Source organism: Prionailurus viverrinus, chromosome B4 (genome assembly GCF_022837055.1).
Source record: "Prionailurus viverrinus isolate Anna chromosome B4, UM_Priviv_1.0, whole genome shotgun sequence".
Lineage (NCBI taxonomy): Eukaryota > Metazoa > Chordata > Mammalia > Carnivora > Felidae > Prionailurus > Prionailurus viverrinus.
The window spans coordinates 74116130-74129505 of NC_062567.1; the positions used below are offsets into that span (position 1 = coordinate 74116130).

Sequence of the window (13376 nt, forward strand, 5' to 3'; positions counted from 1 at the left end):
AGCAGCTGTCCTTTCCCGGTGTCTGATTCCTATCCAGATCTCATTAATATTCTTTCCAAACAGAAACGTTGTTTGACTACACAGATGAGATCGTTTCTGTAGAGTTCCCTTTTGTAGGGCACCCACCCCTTGACTACTCATTAATATTCCCACTGACACCGACAATCCAAGCATTAAGATCACTGTTTGGGATTGTGCTTCAGCTGCTACCCTCAACTAGCCAACCTAACACTTCTTAGTTGTGCAGGGGTCAAGGGTGGGGAGGTGAGGCAGGGGTTGGGGAGGGTGCTTTGAATATCAGGATCATCTTTGGAATCTGAATCTCTCATGTAAAGTCTGAACACTTCTAATTTTTCTTAAGAGTCCCCTATGATTCCAATGTAAAAACAGCTTTGGGTATTTAGACTTGGTTTGATCCCAGGGTTCTTAGGCCTCAGCAGGGAGGCAGACACAGGCCCTAATCACCAACCATCTAGATGGACTGTGTCAGAATCAGATAAAAAAAAAATCTGGGCCACCTTAGCGTAAGCCTGGGGCCAGGTTATTGAGTGCTGGTCATATGCAGGGTGATTCATTCCATTTGGTTTTACTCCCGTAGTCCCTATAATATCATGAAACAAATTTTTATTTAAGTTTATTTATTTTATTTTATTTTGAGAGAAACGGCAAGCAGGGCAGGAGCAGAATCCCAAGTAGGCTCGATGCTGCCATCTCAGAGCCCGACTCAGGGCTCAAACTCACAACCATGAGATCATGACCTGAGCTGAAATCAAGAGTTGGACACTTAACCAACTGAGCTACCCAGGTGCCCTGAAACAAATACTATTATTCTCATCTTACAGAGAAAGAAACTGAGGCTCAGAAAGGTTAAATAACCTGCCGAAGATTACATAGCTAGTAAGTGGCAGAGCCAAGATTTGGGACAGTCCGACAGACACTAATGTTCATGTTCTAACTACTTACTGCAAAACACAAGTTCCTGGTCTCTGGGGGGTGGTCTGGGCCAGTCTTATCCTAAGTGTCTTGAAACTAGAAGGGATGCGTAAGGGTTGGGCCAAATGCCCCAGTCTGTTCCATATCTAACCCGACTCTGTCTCCAGTTCCTTTCAGCCTAGGTCTACATTATGAATCTACTACTTGCTTATGGGGTAACACTAGGAAAATTACTCTAAGCCTCAGTCTCATCATCTCTAAAATGTTCCTTTAGCTCAGTGCTAAAATAAGTGCTTATAAAGTAACAGTGGTGCTGGTAATAAAAATAGCTAATGTCTATTGAATGTTTACCACGTGTCAGATACTGTTTTGTTTTGCATATATAAACTTATTAATCTTCACGGTAGCAAACTCAGAATATTGCTGTCCCACTCTACAGATGAAGAAACTAAGGCCCAGAAAGGCCAAATAAATGTTAACTTATTCATTTTTTAGGAGGCTGGGATGAAAATAAAATGACCTCTTGCAGAGAGAATAAACTACAATTGCCATTCTAGTGCACACTTTATTTTAGGGTCAACTTATTTTCGTTATATCAGCAAGAAAAAAAGAGCACCTTGAATGTCATCTCTGAGAAACTGGCAGTACCTACCAGGAACATCAGATCTGCTTAAAACCCTGACACTGTTTCTCTGCACCCAAAAGTCTAAATCTCTCTCAAATTACACTGTTTAAGGGCCAAATTTTAGGTGTTCTTAACACCTCTGTAAAAACTCTAACTGGAAGATGATATAATTATCACCATCCTACACAGCTTCTATCACTTTATTCATTAATTTGAATATCTTATCTTCTTGCACTTTTGAAACCCAAATTAGCTTTTTACATAATTGCGGTAGCATTCACATATCTTATTTTAGTAAAAGAGTAACCTGTAGTTACAGCCTTTAAAAACGAACTTTGGTCTAAAATTTTTAGGTCACAAAGAACCACCCAAGATTCTTTCTAATCTTTTTTTTTCTTCTTTAAATTAAAAATTACCCAATCTACTCCAAGTTTGATTCGACTTCTCTCTCAAATCTAATTTGTAATTTTTCTCTGCTTGGTTCTTCTTCCTCCTCCCTGTGCCCAGTTGATAATTAACACATTGTAAGGACAAACATAATCCAATGGATTGAGTCTTTTTTCAGTATTTTTCGCACATAGTAAGGAAAACCTCTATCAGTACATAGAAAAGCAGATAATTATGTCAGTAACTTCAAATTTAAAGCGAAAAGTAGAAAAAGGCACAGTTAATTGGAAAAATAATGTGGAAATTTATAGTCAACAGAGACCATTATAGAAAGCATAGATTTACTCTGAATAGCCTGTTTCTCCCTTAACCTTTGTACCATTCCATACTTTAACATCAGATGCATCAAATATCAGTGCCTGGTACAGTGTAGGGACTCAATAAACATCTGTCATATGAATAAAAAACAGTATTATGCTAGTTCTCAGTTGCCACATATCAAAACAAAGGCCCACCTACATAATTGAATGTCTATAAACTACATGCTCACAGGTCTTGCCAATCACATGCTTAATTAAGACAAAGTGGCTAATTAAAGAACCTTCTTTACAATGTCAAAGCAGAAGAATCATGTACACTTATTTTAAGAAGGCTGCTTCCATTAAGGATATAACCTCCTTATACCAGTCCTTTGTCCTTAATAATTAATTGAGTTCTCTCCAAATACAGGGCTTCTTAGTTTCACTCCTGGCCATTTCCAGGAAGGACCTGGCTTCCATTCTTCTTATCTGAAATTTTAGATGATGTGTTTTTTTCAGGACCTGCTCAATCTGAAAGGCCAGTTCAGATCAATTGAACCAATCCCTTCAAGCAAGAGGAGAATTAAAACGGGCTTACTGAAAAGTGACTCTTCTCTAGGCAAGTTCTCTAATCTTTCCTTTCTGTAAAAATCTGAGCAGCTCACCCAGAACAATGCTTTAATCAAGGACAAGCATAGCTGAGGCTGATCAAACAAAGAATTACCAAACCATAGAGCCACAGAAGTGACAAAATTTTGTACTTATCTCAACTAACTTATGCATCTTATTTCTTACGGACCAGTTACAAATGTATAACGTTAATGTTTCAACTACATTTTCATGTTTACCTTCTAAAAATTATATCAAATTATGGTGCTCTTTTAAAAAGTTATTGAGAGGCATTTAATTGAGTAGTGGGCTTTTGGGTGACATGGGAAAATGAATCAGTGGGTCTCAGTTTCTACATCTCAAAAACATATTCACAAGGGATGGTTGTAAGCATTAAATGAGGAAAAAAAAAAAACCAGAGTACTTTGAAAACTATAAGTTGCTATAAAAACTATTGTAATTTCTTTTTTTTTTTTAATTTTTTTTTTCAACGTTTATTTATTTTTGGGACAGAGAGAGACAGAGCATGAACGGGGGAGGGGCAGAGAGAGAGGGAGACACAGAATCGGAAACAGGCTCCAGGCTCTGAGCCATCAGCCCAGAGCCCGACGCGGGGCTCGAACTCCGGGACTGTGAGATCGTGACCTGGCTGAAGTCGGATGCTTAACCGACTGCGCCACCCAGGCGCCCCGAAACTATTGTAATTTCTAATAAAGTTTCAAGCCAGTTTCAAGAAAAAAATAGAATTAAAGAATAAGTCTACCCAATGAAGAGAAATTGGAAAAAACTATAACTGATGAGTTAGACTGGTTCAAAGAGATGTTAACAAGAAACATCTTGTTTATTTTTTTGTTTTGTTTTGTTTTTGAGAGAGAGAGAGAGCACAAACACACATAGGGGAGGGGCAGAGTGACAGAGAATCTTAAGCAGGCTGCAAGTTCATTGTGGAGACCGACAGGAGGCTCAATCTCACAACTGTGAGATCATGACCTGAGCCAAATCAAGAGTCAGACACTCAGCCAACTAAGCCACCCAAGCTCCCAAGAAACACCTTGTTTAAGGCTGTTGCTAAAAATCTTTCAAATCAATAGGCATGTAGTAAATATACTGAACATCATTTCATGTTTCCTTGAGGATTCTAGGTAGCTCTCTTATTTTTCTTCTAGAGAAGGAAACCAGAAGAAAACTTTTGGTTGCTTGAGGATTGGTTGGATACTAATTTTGCTCACTTTTAAAAATGTAATGAGAGTTTAAAGACTAGAATTGGCCAGCAGTAACAACCCTGGAAGTAGATGCTGACAGCAGTAGTAAAATAGTGGCCTGGATCCTGGGAACACCTTGGAAAGCCTGCATTCAGATGGAAGTGAATCCTGGCTATCACAGTCTCCATTTTTCCTGCTACCTTCAGAAACCCTCAGAGGCTGCTACCTGATTTGAACCCTGATGGAACTACATCAGCTGTTGTCCATTAAAAAACAACAACAAAACTTTGAGTTGCAAACCAAAACAGGACTTGGTAAAACGAAAAGTCTATCTTCAAGGCTTATGTGTGCATTCAACAAATACTTACTGAGGACTTACCACATGTCAAGCAGTGCTCTGTTTGCTAAAGACATGACATTAAAAGTGAGACAAGGTCTCTGCTCTCATGAAGCTTCCATTCTACTGAGGAAGCAGGACAATTAAAAACTGCGATTACTGGGGCGCCTGGGTGGCGCAGTCGGTTAAGCGTCCAACTTCAGCCAGGTCACGATCTCGCGGTCCGTGAGTTCGAGCCCTGCGTTGGGCTCTGGGCTGACGGCTCGGAGCCTGGAGCCTGTTTCCGATCCTGTGTCTCCCTCTCTCTCTGCCCCTCCCCCGTTCATGCTCTGTCTCTCTCTGTCCCAAAAATAAATAAACGTTGAAAAAAAAATTAAAAAAAAAAAAACTGTGATTAGTGCAGTGAAGGAAATGCAAGGAGAGTAACTGAAGTGGCAGTAGGAAAAGGGGCAGATGCCTTAGATAGTGGTCAGGGAAAGCCTCCTTGAGTGAATGACATTTGAGCTGAGACCTGAATGATGGGGAGGAGATACGCAGCCAGCCAGGCAAAGAGAACAGATGTAGGAGTTTTCAACGTGTAAGAAATAGCAAATGCAAAGGCACTGAGGCAGGAAAAATATGACTAGGGAGTGAATAAAAAGTATGAGAAGATGACAGAGATGAGTGGCAGCACTCATCCTTAAATAAGGATTTACAAGCAGTGGTAAAAGATCTCAACTTTATTCTAAGTGTGGTGCAAAGCCAAACATTTCTATGGAATACTGTTTGCAAGATGAGATATATTTCATATACTTTATGATATTTAATTGCTTATTATATGTATAATGACTACAAAATGGAAATGAAAGGCCAAGTTCTCACAATTAGAAGACTTATAATCATTTAAGGAAGCAATAATTCATAGTGACAGCATTAAGGTAAAAAAAAAAAAAAGTAAAAATAAAGTGCTAAGTGAAGACTGGGGAGGGAGCCAATGATTAAAATAGAACAAATTAGAGGCTTCATTTTTTAAAAGGAGCATTTTATTTGAGCTCTTAAGGAAAAGGATTTAGGCAGGAGTGGGAGGAGGGAGAGGAGCTTGAGGCTGTGGGAACTGCATGAGCAAAGGCACAGAGGCAGGAAAGGACAGGGTGGGTCCAGGAAACCATGAATCACTGTATGGCTACAATGCCAGGTGGGTGGGTAGTGATGTGGGAGATAAGTCTGGAAAAATAGGCTGTCAGGGTGTGGGAGTGGGGGTCTTGAATAGCATTCAGAGAAATTTAGATTTAATATACTTGTGCTTTGCTTCCCCTTAAGTGTGTAAATGAATCTCCTGAGGCACTTGTTAAAACTGCAGATTCCCAGACCCCATTCCCCCAAATATATCGGTTTACAAGTCTAGGTGGGACTTGGGAACCTACCTTTTTTAACCAACACCCCAGGCGATTCTGAAACAGGTAATCAAGGAAACCATACTTTGAGAGTCGGTGTTCTATTTTTTAAAAAAAATTTTTTTTAACGTTTATTTATTTTTGAGACAGAGAGAGACAGAGCATGAACGGGGGAGGGGCAGAGAGAGAGGGAGACACAGAATCGGAAAAAGGCTCCAGGCTCCGAGCCATCAGCCCAGAGCCCGACGCGGGGCTCGAACTCACGGACCGTAAGATCGTGACCCGGGCTGAAGTCGGACGCTTAACCGACTGAGCCACCCAGGCGCCCCATTGGTGTTCTATTTTTTAATGACAACTCTGGTCTAAAGGGGAAAAACTGAAGCCAATTCTAAGGACTAGCGAAAAAAGGGGGGTATTAATTAGAACAATGACAAAGAGCCATTATCACTGTTGGAGTAGAATCAACCAAATGTAGTGAGTTTTGATTAAATGTGGGAAATGAGACTAAAACTTTCGAGACAACTTCAAGCTTTCTCCTTAGGGAAACTAGGTGGACATAATGCCTGGTACATAGGGACTATCCACATAGCCCCGGTAGTTGGAGACAGGGATCTGGAGCTCAGGAGATATGCAAAGGCACTAAACACATTGCTTTGGTACTCCTAAATAAATTCAAGACAAAGAATTAAACATAAGAAGTAAAACCATAAAAACTAGAAGGAAATCGAACTGAATACTTAATCCATCTCCAGAAGGCAAAAGGCTTCACAAAATAAAAGCAACAAAAGAATCCCAAAGGAAAAGATCTATAGATAACTAAAAGGCAAATAACTAGTTAAACATTTGACCACAGGGCAAATAATTAATATTCTTAAAATGAAGAGCTTGTACAAATAACAAAGAAGAACCCCCACTCTGAATAGTTTCTGTATGGAATACTGGAAGTTGTTGAGTACCTTGGCTTCGCAACTTAAACAGGCTGTCATAAAATGAGATTTGCTTTGTATCATTAGAGATGGCGGGGCTTTGTGGCATACATCAGCAGGGCTCCAATGACTTACGTAACTAGATTGCCAAGTGTCAATCCATGGGAGTGCCTAAAAATTACCAATCTTTGCAACTTCTATTGTTCTGCCTTTAGGTTCTATTAAGCCTTACTACCCACTATGAAAATTGCCTTTACTGCATCCAGTCTTTTTCCTCGGGCTCTATATATCTAAAATGGGCAACAGGTCAGGGACGGGGCTAATTTCACAAGGTCTAGAGAGCAGTGGCTTGTAAGTCACCCTTTCGGCGCAGACGGTGTATGGACTTTGGGATCAATAACCCAACCCTGTTCACTTTACAGATAAGGCTCAGAGAGGATGGATGACTTTCCCAAGACGACCTAAGTGGTTGGTTCCCAACACCAAGGTGGCAATCCTGACTTTCAAGGAGGCACCCTTTCCATTTTGCAGTGCTGCTCCGACAAACATAAGCTCTGGCTCCTTATACCAACGGGCATTTGAAACACCACCATTTCAACTACTGCACACTTTCCACTTCATCCCTTCACTCATCAATTTGGCCTAACAAAAATCTGTACTCCCTCCCCATAGCCCCAAATAAATGAAAGAACCCCCAACAAAAAACAACATAATTAAAATGTTAAGACCCCAATAAAAATGGGAATGGACTAACCCAAAGACAGTTCACAGGAGAAACTGAAATGGATGTGAATATATGAAAAATGTTTGCTCTCACTAGTAATTAAATACAAATTAATCACTTTTGCTTATCAAATTAATAAAGATAAAAAAATAAGATCCAATATTATGAAGGAGGCACTCGGGCGCTCACAATCACTGCAGGTGAGAATATTAATTACAGTCTAATCTTTATGAAAAGCAATTTGGCAGCAGGTTTAGTGTTTTTTAATTTTTATGCCCTATGACCCAGTAATTGAACTTCTGACAATCTTAACCTAAGGAAACAGTGAGTGATCTGTACAAAGATTTATGTATCAATTTGTTCTCATTGTTTTTCACTTGTTAATAATATTGTAACAATTGAAATACCCTAGTACACACGTAAATTATGCAACAGCAACACATTAGGACATTGAACATCCATTATAATTGTTTTCAAATAATTTTGATGCCACTGAAAATTATGACATAATGTAAAGTGAAAAAGCAGATACAAAACTATATCTACTACAATAGGATGAGCCCCATTACCTGTGTATGTCTGTGTGTGTGTGTGTGTGTGTGTGTGTGTGTGTGTGTGTATCAAAGGAAAAAAAGACTGAAAGGAAATATACCAAACAGTTTCCACTGGAACAGATTATGGAATATTTTGCCTTCTTTATTTTTCCTCAAGCTTTCTATAATAAGCATATGTAATTCTTATCTTCCAACTATATATGCATATTTGTCTATGTGAAAATAAAATAAGAATATGAAATGAAATATGAAATAAAGTTTCATATGAAATTTTATATGAAATATGAAAAAAGCTTCAAAGCGAATCAGTAAATCAGTAAAACATGGAGATGTTAGTTGAAATCGCAGAAATAAATCAATCTGCACAGGGAGAGAGCATTATAAGAACAGGATGCTAAGCCAAGGCAAAAACCCATACTTAAGGGGCAAAAGACTGAGTTAGTGAAGGGGCATGGGAGGAAGTGGTTAGACTAGAAGATGGACAACCAGGTAAAGTCATGTCAAGAAAGCCAACTAAAAGAAATAACCAAAAAAGTTGTCCACTTGGTCAAGTGTTGCCAAGTGGTAACTAAGGAGGACAGTGACAGGGCCATTCCAGGGAAGTCACTGGGTAGGATGCAAGGGCAGACAGGTTTCCTCCAGTGCTAGAGGTGGGAGCCAAATCTGAGCAAATGTTACCTAGTCAGTGAAACTGACTATGAGGAAAAGAAGTCCCAGGCCATTTGTTTAAATTTCAGTTTATGTGGGGAAAAAAAAGATTGTGGAAATCTAAAACTGAGTAAAAGTATATCAGGATTACTAATCTATGGGCAATGAAACAAAAATTGGCAATACTTCGGAGTGCAAGAAAAAACATGTTTGAGGGTTTGTGAAACTTTCTAAACTCCATTAGAGGATAAATAAGAGAAAAAATAGCTCCATACTTGTTATCAGAAGAAAAGTTGCATCTTTTCACCCCTAGAGATGGAAGTTCTTAGTTTCAGTGTAGCATTATGAAGAAATTCTTTAAAAGAAAATAAAAAGAATGTAAAATATGATGGTATCATGTTAACTTCTCATGACTGCAAATGTGAAGTCTCTAGAAACATTTTCAAGGGTGAAGAAATCATTTGACTTGCTAAATAATGGACTGCTTGTTGGGTCAAACCATGTCCTTTTAATAAAAAGAGGTCTCCATTAGAACAGTAACTTGACTGGGTCTCAAGGACTTTGCATCCAGCCACAGAATAAACACATCGGAATGGTTCTACCAAGAGTACCATTTACCACAGAATCTCAGTTCCACAATCATTAGGAAACCACTCAATTTACAACCACTCATTTGTTACTAAAGAACTTTAAGAGTCTGTGTTAAGTAATTTAACATCACCTGGAGATTACTGTACACAATCCAAAATAAAGTACTTTAACTGCCTATCACAAAACACAGTGAAAGACCATAGAAACCTTAAGAAAAAAAAAAAAAAGCTTTTTCTTATGGAAATTCCTGACTTAGGAACCAAGTCACACATTTTCCTATCTGCAGAAAGAGTGCAATTCCAATCTAAATAAAAGTCACCTATTTCTGAGCATATGGAAGTAAGAATACTGAAAACCCATTCTGCTGTCAATATGGACTGACGAATTCTCCCAATTTGTGGTTAGGTAGCCTTTTATGGCAAAGATGTCTAATGATCTCCTGTGCTCTCAAAATTCTTTTGTGTCTATGTGTATATGTCTTTGGTGAACCCTTCTGGTACAGAAGCCCTAAGTCAGTTAAGTTGATTTTTGAAGAACATCAGAGGAAAGCGAAGAATTTGAAACCCCAAGAGGAACAATACTTAAAATTGAACTTGAAAGTATTTTAAGGGAAAAAGATAATTGTTACAGATACCGAAAATACATGCAAATACTGACTGGCTTTCCAAAAATTCCCAGTGAAACCACTTTCCCAGAGTGTAAACGGAAAGAAAGGAGGTAAGTAATTGTCAAAGAAATGTGTTCATCAAGGACCATGGCTCAAATTACCAAATGAAACAACCATCATCTGTTTTATTAACTCAGAATCTCTATTTAAAAATGAAAAACATAGTCATATAGAAGGGACTGTATCATGTTCATCCTCTATATACTAGATCACTGGCACACAACAGGCAATAAAAGCCTGAAGTTACATGGAAAGCGCTTAAGACTATCATAGACTTCAGATCATAAAGCTCTGCAAGGAATCTTCAAACACTTCTGACCCTTTCCTCTTTCGCTCATTTACCCATCCTGTCTCCCGTCAGAAAGAAAGAAAGAAAGAAAGAAAGAAAGAAAGAAAGAAAGAAAGAAAGAAAGAGAAAAGAAAGGAAAGAAGAGACATTTTGAAGGCACCTTAGCAAGAAAAAAATATCCTGTCATCATGATGCGCTGTTAATAGAAATATTTTCACTTCTGAAGCTTTCTCTTAGAATTATTAGAAGGTTGAAATTTGGCCCACTTTTAACCAGAGTCTGGAACAAAACTGGACTGTACCAAGTTAAAGTTACACAATGAAGCAATTTTACAAAATGGCACTATTTTGCTAAGGTTGCCAATACACTATTCTATTCCCAGAAGTTCTACAGTTCAGGGACTACATGATAACAACACTTCGAGGCCCAATACAGAACAGTGAAAAACAGCTCCACCAACCATTAATGAACTACCATAGAATTAAGGACAAGTCTTAATCCCATCTTCAAAAGGCCATAATGTTGGCAGAACACCAGGTAGGACATATACGCAATACAAATGTCTGAGGAAAATAATTCACTAATACTCAAAGTTTTTTGTGTTGTTTATTTTGTTTACAAGGAAAAGTAGAAGAGGGACATAGCACTCTGGTCTCATCTCTAGCATAGCACTGATTTCACCAAAACTGTAAGTTTTATCTATTGATTCTGCCTAACTCATTTGATTTTAACTAAGCTTTTTCAGAGTAGGGATGTTCGGAACTTTTTTTTTTTTTTAATGTTTGCTCATTTTTGAAAGAGACAGAGCACAGAAGACAGAGCACAAGCAGGGGTGGGGCGGAGAGAGAGGGGGACACAGAATCCAAAGCAGGCGCCAGGCTCCGAGCTGTCAGTATGGAGCCTGATGTGGGGCTCGAACTCACAACCGTGAGATCATGACCTGAGTCGAAGTCGGACACTTAACCAACTGAGCCACCCAGGCGCCCAAAGTTTTTTCTTTCTTTCTTTTTTTTTTTTTTTTTAATGTTTGGGGATGTTCGGAACTTTGAATCCATACTATAACTGACAAAACGAGGCACTCCATAACTGTTTTGTCCAAAAAATGAAATAAATAAATTCCTAAATTATTTAATACCATGTTGTGTATCGCTCTGTCGATGCAAAACAAGGAAATAGATGTGGACACAAACCCTTTTTTTTTTTTTTTAACCTTCTCTCCTGCCAATTCTATACCTTTTCCGAGGTCTACCTAAGACAATCATCCCATAGCCAGGTTATTACTCCACAGAAACTTAGAAAATGTTTGTTGAAGGTCATCTTCTTTTGTGTCTCCATCAGACCTCAGAAGAAAGTGTTATTTTATGGTTTCTAAAATATTTATCACTTGTGAATAGTATTAGTAACTATGGGGATAAAAAGTATTGTGTTTAACCACTTAAATCAACAGCAAAAGAAAGAATAATGCAAAAGAAGACCTCTCCCCCAAAGGGGTATTGTCTCAAGGCTGATAACTCCCTAAGTACCTTCACTAACTTGAGGAGCCAAGTCAGTAGAACCATCTGGATTAGGCAGACTTTTGAAAGCCGGAATTAGGTGAAAGACAATAGTAGTTCAAATATCTCTCACTAGGATCAGCTAAACTCGTTCTAAGCACCAGTAAGGAGGTAAGGAAGGACGCCAGATGGTTGGCTCCTAGCACGTACAACTTCAAGCTTAGTAGGTGTAGCCAGGGGTGTACAGTTACCTTATATTAACACCTACCTATATTGGTGACAGGTGTCAGTGATATATACGCGACAGCGATTCGGGGATGACACACTCAGCTGCAAGGACTGCTATATTCTCAACATGCCTCAAAGGGGTGTAAGTGTCTTAGAGTTCAGTAGGCAGCATGGAATGGGGAAAAATCGAAGACAGAGGGAATGGCTTTAAATGAAGAAGGGAAAAAAGCAGTTGAATATCAGAATATTTCCCTAGGAGACTATTTGGAATGTTGATGAACTGCCGCCTTCCTCTACCACACCAAAACTGTATATAGTTAGAAAGGAGTCTTCCCGATGGAAGAGGTGGTCCTATCAGCTCCGGCCCTCAGGCAGCAAAGATTCGGCCCTACATAATTACTCCCAAGACCAGCGCAGTACCTAGACATGAGGAAAAGAGCAAGAGGATCAGCGGTTCCTCTACGCTCGCTCTCTCTCTCTCTCTCTCTCTCTCTCTCTCTCTCTCTTTCTCTCTCTCTCTCGGCGGGGGTGGGGGGAAGGGGTTCAAGCTCCTGGTGCTACCCCTAGCCCCAGAAGTCGCTGGAGAAGGAGACTGTGGAGGGAAGCCGGGGTCTCGCGCACTCTTCGGCCGTGCAAGATGTGGACAGAGAAGGCCCTTACCTGGCTGAAGGCGGTCTTTCCTCTGTGCTGCTACCAGCGGGGCTACGGGTCCCAGGAACTCTGCCTTGCGCACCTGTCGCGACCCAGCTGCAACACCTACAGCTTCTGCGGCCCCGCCCCGGTCCGGCTCCGAGCCCCGCCCCACCCCGCCCACTGCCGCGGGGGCGCGCACGCCCGCCGGTCTCCCGTGCGGCCTCGGGGCGGGCGTGCGCGTCGCCGACTGCGTGCCCTGCCTTCTGGGCCGCTCGCGTGGCTCCGCCGCGCGCTGCGTTGGCGTCTTGGGAGGCGTGGCTCCTTTTCTAGAGGCAAAGTCTAAGTCTCCGCGCCTATCAGTGAGGGGTGCGCCTACCTTTTGTAGCCTTGGGCTTTGCGTTTCTCTGCTTTGGTCTTAACGCTGACCCAGAGTTACCGCAGTTTGACTCCGGAGCGACTGGGAGGTTTGACCTAGGTTCAACTGTAGGCCAGTCCCCAGCCAGGTTCCTGGTGCTTTCAGGGGTAAGTTTTGTGCAGGGAGAGTGATTTAGAGGAGGTGGCGTGGTGTAGTGGAAAGAGCTATAAATTAATCCAGATTCTACCGCTTGACGTTCATCAAGTCGCTTCACCTCACCAAGGCTGTGTAAATATGAAGGGGTTGGATGGGGCGGATCAAGTTCTTCGAACAGCTGGAACAGTTATTATTCCTTCGCTTAGCATTGGAGCTCTGTGAAAGATTGAGTACGTCAAGAGGCCTACCAGTGCGCCATCCTGACCCCAGATTCTTGGCCCAGTTCCGTGAGGCTGCGTGAGTGCCTCTGATAGAGTCCTTCCTTTTCCTGCACTGCAAAGGTTTCA

At 40.6% G+C, this 13376-nt stretch overlaps 1 protein-coding gene across 4 annotated transcripts in view; it reads right to left on the bottom strand.

Annotated features, from left to right (window-relative positions):
* The window catches only part of LIMA1 (LIM domain and actin binding 1), an 85835-nt gene extending 73175 nt beyond the window's left edge, over window positions 1-12660 (bottom strand). For all 4 annotated transcript variants that reach the window (XM_047866077.1, XM_047866074.1, XM_047866075.1 and 1 more), the window contains exon 1: window positions 12546-12660. The gene's annotated coding sequence lies outside the window, so the exon portion shown is untranslated. The remainder of the gene's footprint in view (window positions 1-12545) is intronic.
* Window positions 12661-13376: the final 716 nt, after the last annotated feature.